Source organism: Cotesia glomerata, linkage group LG10 (assembly GCF_020080835.1).
Source record: "Cotesia glomerata isolate CgM1 linkage group LG10, MPM_Cglom_v2.3, whole genome shotgun sequence".
Classification (NCBI taxonomy): Eukaryota; Metazoa; Arthropoda; class Insecta; order Hymenoptera; family Braconidae; genus Cotesia; species Cotesia glomerata.
The window spans coordinates 3,184,990-3,191,273 of NC_058167.1; the positions used below are offsets into that span (position 1 = coordinate 3,184,990).

General features: G+C 48.5%; 1 long non-coding RNA gene across 1 annotated transcript in view; it reads left to right on the plus strand.

Moving 5' to 3' along the window:
- LOC123272930 overlaps positions 1-1,287 on the plus strand; it is a 12,985-nt gene extending 11,698 nt beyond the window's left edge. The window contains exon 3 of the long non-coding RNA XR_006511200.1: positions 1,277-1,287. This is a non-coding gene — a long non-coding RNA (uncharacterized LOC123272930). The remainder of the gene's footprint in view (positions 1-1,276) is intronic.
- The last annotated feature ends 4,997 nt before the right edge of the window (positions 1,288-6,284 follow it).

Genomic DNA, 6,284 nt, shown 5'->3' on the forward strand with positions numbered 1-6,284 from the left:
TCCGTCGTTGATGATCTTGCAGGTTACCCACGTCGATGATCCTCGTTGTTTCTCTTCGCGGGTTCGTGGCCGGCGTCGTTAGTACCGTCACAATAATTAAGTACTTAAATCTAACTTAAAGCTACTTACTTACTAAATCAAATTACATTTTATCGCATTAGATTTTGGTTTCGCGCGCAATCGAGCTTCGTTCGAGTTTCTACACGCGAGGGCGACTCGGTCGCGGCGAATCCAACCAATGGGCATAAAATAAAATAAAAAAAAAACTCAATTAAAATTTCCTTTAAAATTAAATTCAAAAAGGTAAAATTAGAGAAACAACGCCTTAACAGGTGGCGCTAAAAGCGGCCTGTTACAACACCTCCCCCCAGCCGTCGACCAGGAGCCCATGGTTTTGCCTAGGTACCGTTTGGACCAACACAACTACCTTCAGAACCAACAGCTACCTAAACTACCCACCACCAGCAATATAACCAAAAAATAGTTGCTCGTCCAATTCCAAAATAAACAAGTTTTATTTATTAAATGACTCCGCTTTGCGGCACGTTCAACACTATCGCCATACGGCGTATTCAGTCAGCGCCTTCGGCGCATTTAGTCGTCTCCTGGACGATCCACAAGATTAATACAAAATCAAGCAAACTCATAATATAAAAACTTCAAAATAAATACAAAAATTAAAATGCAAACAAAAACAAAAAAAAACTCGAGTATAAGGAGCAGAGACGTCGTCTGCTTCGTTGGCGACCCTACTGGCGTCGTGGACCGTCGATTGGGCACTCGGGTTGGCACCGACGACACTCCTCGAAGTATACTCCGATCTCCCCGCATCGTTGGCAGAACGTGCCTCGAGGGTGAGGACACATCACCATGTTGTGCGGCATCCCGCAGTTCCAGCATCCAGCTCGGCTCCGCGATAGCACAGTGGGATTGGCCCGCAGCTCTCGGGCAAGAACTCGAGCGTTCTCTAGCGCTCGGGCGCTAGGAATTCTTGGGAGTAACGTCTGCGGTGGGTTACGTTGCACAGACGCGAGTGCACGGTTCAACCACTCCGCCAACGGCAGCAACTCCTCCAACGTTGCTTCTGCTCGGCGCACTCGTTCGACAGGCGTCAGGTGGGACGCCAGGATCGCGTCAGCTCCTTTCACGCACGCTTGTGCTGCGTAAGTCGGTCGTCGGCACGTTGGACACCGCCAGCTCACGGCGATCGTCGCCATTGGAATCTGGATGGACAGCAGATAACGCTGATATCATCCCAGGCGCATTCGTCGGGTAGTCGGAAGCGCAACAATGCGACAACGCTCAGCCTGCGTTGTCCGCTCCTCTCTTTCCAGCACTTTATTAAACAGGTGCTGGTTCTCGGCACGAAGACGGGCCAGCACGTGACGTTGAAGTTCCTCGTTGTTCGCCATCTGAAATAACACATACACCCCACTCTAACAATAACATGCTTGAACAACAACTAACTAATTATAGAGGTTCGAGCATCGGTTATTTGTCGTTCTCGTCATTCTCGGGTGCACGCTCAACTAAACGCAACGCTTTGACATGCTGTCGTCCTGCTGGACGATTATTTTCACTCACTAGCTCATAAACGACCGGCGAAATTACTTTCGAGACGACGTACGTCTCCTGCGAGTATTTACGCGCCAGTTTCGACGAAAAACGATCGGCCCCGCGTGACAACGTATGCTGTCGCACCCTCACGACGTCTCCTACCGCAAATCGTTCATCTCGGTGATGACGATTATAATATCTAGCTTGTCGCTCAAAACTTCGACCTAGATTATCTGCAACTAAGTCCTGTAATTGCATTAAACGTCCAATACGGTCTAACCACGCCGCGGTATCAGGACACGGAATATCAGTCGCACCTTCGATCAACTTCCGATAGTATTTCGGCGCACGCGGTTGCCACCCGTAATTCAACATCGCTGGGGAAACGTGCAACGAACTATGTACAGCGGTGTTATACGCATGCCTAAGTTCATGGACATGTTCGTCCCACGCTCGGTGATCTAACTCAACGAAAGAGATGATCATGGTCTTCAAAACGCAATTTACTCGTTCGACGGGGTTCGCTTGCGCGTGATACGGCGGTATACGCGAATAATGAACACCATAAGCTTTAGCTACCTCATCTACCAGCTTATTCACAAACTCTGTGCCGTTATCCGTCAAAATTACTTCAGGACATCGGAAACGATGAACGATGAGTTTATCAAACTCCCGAATTATCGTTGGTCCATCAGCCTTTTTGATTGGGCATAATTCGATCCACTTCGTAAATAAATCTTGGAACACCACCATGTATTTACATTTTGCATGACTAAGTGGAAATTCCATACAATCGATAGCAACCACTGTCCATGGTGTGTTCACAATTCGTCGATACATCAGCCCAGCAGCTGGTTGTTGCGACACTTTCGACGTCTGGCAAACATCGCAATCAGCGATGTAACGTCGCACGTCTTCCTCCAGTCTTGGCCAATAGTAATCGACTTTAAATCTTGACACCGTTTTCTCAATGCCTAAATGGCCTGCATCAGGTGGATCATGGTTTTCTTCGATGATTCCCTGATGTGCGGCCTTCGGTGGAACTAATTTCCAGGCATCCAAGTCCTCAACGACGCTCGATACAAGGGAGTTCGGCATATGTCTGTACAAACGCTCCTCTTCTACACGCCAGTCCTTGTATTTCGTCGGAAAAGCTAATACATCGCGTTTTCGTCGCGAGTACCAATCGTCGACGACTTCAGCAGCAGGTACCTCGTCAGCCTGCTCTGGCAATTCGTCAATTGCCATGATTTCCTCGCAGTAGTCCAGTTCGTCAGGTTCAAACATTCGTGATAACGCGTCAGGAATGTCGTTTAATGATCCCTTTCGATACTCGATCGGAAACTGATACTCGGCCAAACGCATCGCCCATCGACTTAGTCTCGGCGTCTTTCTTTTCAGATCACGCAACCAACGAAGACTACTGTGATCAGTAATAACTTTAAATTGATATCCTTCGAGATATCGTCGAAAATGCTCACATGCCCAAAGAACTGCGAGGCACTCGCGCTCAGTCGCTGAATAATTTCGCTCGGCTTTAATCATGACGCGACTCGCGTATGCTACAACTCGCTCACCATCTTCATGTTCTTGAGTTAAAACAGCTCCAAGGCCAGTTGCGCTCGCGTCAGTTTGCAACACGAACGTCTTTGAGTAGTCTGGACACGCCAGCACTGGTGCTGTCGCCAAAGCCAATTTCAACGCTTCAAAGGCCATCTCTTGTTCTGCGGTCCAGGTCCATCTGACCTTTTTACTCGTTAAACGCGTTAATGGCTCAGCTATCGTCGCGAAATCCGGTATAAAACGTCGATACCACGAGGCCATTCCTAGAAATCTTCGCATTTTCTTCAACGTCGTCGGCCTCGGGAACTCAAGCATCGGTTTTATACGCTCTTGATCTGCTAATAAACCCTTCTCGTTCACGCAATAACCCAAATAACGGACCTCATTCGTACAGAATTCACATTTATCAGCGTTTATCTTTAAATTCGTGGCTTTTAGACCGTCGAATACTTTGTCGAGCACCTCCAAGTGCTCCTCAAAAGTCTCGGTGACGATAATCAAGTCGTCAAAGTATCCAAATACCTTCATACCACGTCGTTGTCCCAACATTTTGTCAATTAAACGCTGGAAATGCGGCGGTGCTCCAGCAAGGCCAAACGGCATGCCTACATACTGGAACATACCCCTTCCGGGTACACAAAACGCCGTATACTCTCGACTTGCAGGGTCGAGTTTCACCTGGTGATACGCATGTTTCAACTCTATTTTTGAAATAAACTTCGCACCACTCAATTGGTCTAGGATCCATGTCATCAGCGGCAATGGATACGCACATGGCTTTGAAATGGCATTTAATCGTCGGAAATCCAGGCACATTCGGTACTCGCCTGTCGATTTCTTTACCATGATGACTGGGTTACACCAAGCACTCGTCGAAGGCTCAATTATGCCAGCCGCAAGTAGATCGTCCACTTGCCGGCACATTTCTGCCTCAATAATCGGAGAAGTCGGATAATTACGCTGTCGAATCGGTTCATGACCCTGCACGTCAATTTCATGGGTCATAAGATTCGTAAACGTCGTTTCCCCGGTATAATCCACGTCAGGCACTCGTCGTGTCAGCAATTCGTCTAACGCTGATTGCTGATCCGGGATTATCTCGACTATGGCCGCTATTTCCTCCTCGATAAGGTAATCTTTCGCGTTCCAATCATAAATGTCGCCCTCGCGTCGAGTCCATCATCGCTCAGAACCCCCGTCGTAGCAAATACCAAAAGCAATTATCGCATCTATTCCTAATATCATCTCGTACTTCAGCTTCGGGATGACATGAACCTCGATTGGCATGATTTCGTCGTTAATCGCAAGCGGCAGCGTTATCAGCGATTGTACTGACATCATCGAACCATCAGCAACTGCCGCTGAGTTACGAGGTGCTGGTCTCACTCGAGCACCACACCAATAGACCCAATTCAACTCATCAACTTCTCTGACGCACGTCATCGTCGAACCAGTGTCTAACAAAGCCTTAAGTTCCTTTCCGCCTATCCTAACATCGATAAAGGGTCTTACGTCGTCACCCTCGGATTGCATAGGACATACTTCGTCGGCTAAGTCAAGAAAACTTCGCTCACGCTCATCAATCGGTACGCAAATCCACTGATGGATCGGCCAATCAGCTTCTTGATGTTCGCGCGAGCAGTAAAACGCATTCTTGCACCCCACACATCGCCATAATTTGCCTTCTGCGCCACAAATGCCACAGAGATGACGTTGTCGCAAAAGGTCTTCTTCTGTTATCGTCGGTGGTTTCACGTCACATCCAGGTGAAGAACCAGCATCCGAGGACTGATTCACGGGCCCGCAAGGCTCGATGTCAATGTTGAATATGTCTGGCAGCGGCTCGTTCAACATTTCGGCTTCAACATCAATCATCGGCCCATTTACGTCGCGGGAAATCAGTTCTGGACCCGTCCTTACTGATTCCCGACGTCGTTTTCCGGCCGGTTGTATTCGAAGAACATCATGCAATACGTGCATCCAGGCGTCGGTTCTGTTCGCGTTCCACAACCGAAACAGAACTTCGCTTGTCTTGCCTCGGTACAACTACGCCATCCGTGATCCGTCGAGAAGCAATTGAAGCATTTGCCCCAGAGATCACGACATACTGGCGGCCTGGGTTTACCCTGCTTTGGACTCGAACGACCGTTCGATGGGCCCTGGTAACCTCGCTGAGCTCCATTGTTGTTTGGAGACCCAGAAGACGATCCTCGGTTCGCATTCACCGACGCTTGCGAATTCATCGCAGCAACCTGATCATTTAACTGATCCGCGTTATTCGATTTGTTCGACTTATTCTGCTTCTTTCTATTCTTCTTCGCATCCTGGGGGGGATTCGATACAGCAGCAACCTGACCAACAGTACGTCTCTGCGTTTCGTACTTTTCAGGTTGGTAGGCATACTCTGGAACGACGCTCTGTTCCACGGGTACCGGCTCACGTCGTTGAAGACGATTGCGGGGAATATCAACCGCTCGTACGTGCTCATACAACTCTTCAAAATTGTTAAAGTCGTACTGCTCGAACTTCTGATGGTATTCCGGGCGTAAACCATTATATGCGAAATCCAATTGATCCTTCAACGGCAATGGATCGTCTACTCGCGACCAAAGCGCTATTACGGCGTCTAGGAAGTCTAATCCCATCTCAAGCTTCCCTTGAGTACGCGTAATAACTTCCCATTTAATCCTGCATCCGACCGATGGCTCTCCAAAACGTCAACGCAACTCTGACCTGAACTGGGAATACGATGATACACGACGTTTCATGTATGACCACCACGTTTTGGCCACATCTGACAGCAATAACGGTAATATTGCCAACGCATCCGCATCCGTCATACCACACGTCGTCAAACATTCATCCAACCGATTGAAAAACGATTCGATGCGCGCGCTACCTAACCCGGAGAACTTCAGGTTCCATTTCGACACTCTCTCATACATCGCTGGTTGGTAATGTGGTCCACCACCCATTCTAGACAGCACACAGTGCTCACTGTGTGAATGATGAGGTGAATTCGCACCCAGTGGTGCAAATGTCACATTGTGTACCGGCAAATGTGTCGAATTTGCTGTAAGCCTTAGAAGTCCTTCATTTAGGATGTTTCGTCGGCTAGGGCTCGGGATTGGATGCTCCAGTGGCACCGTCGTCATCCTCGGGCG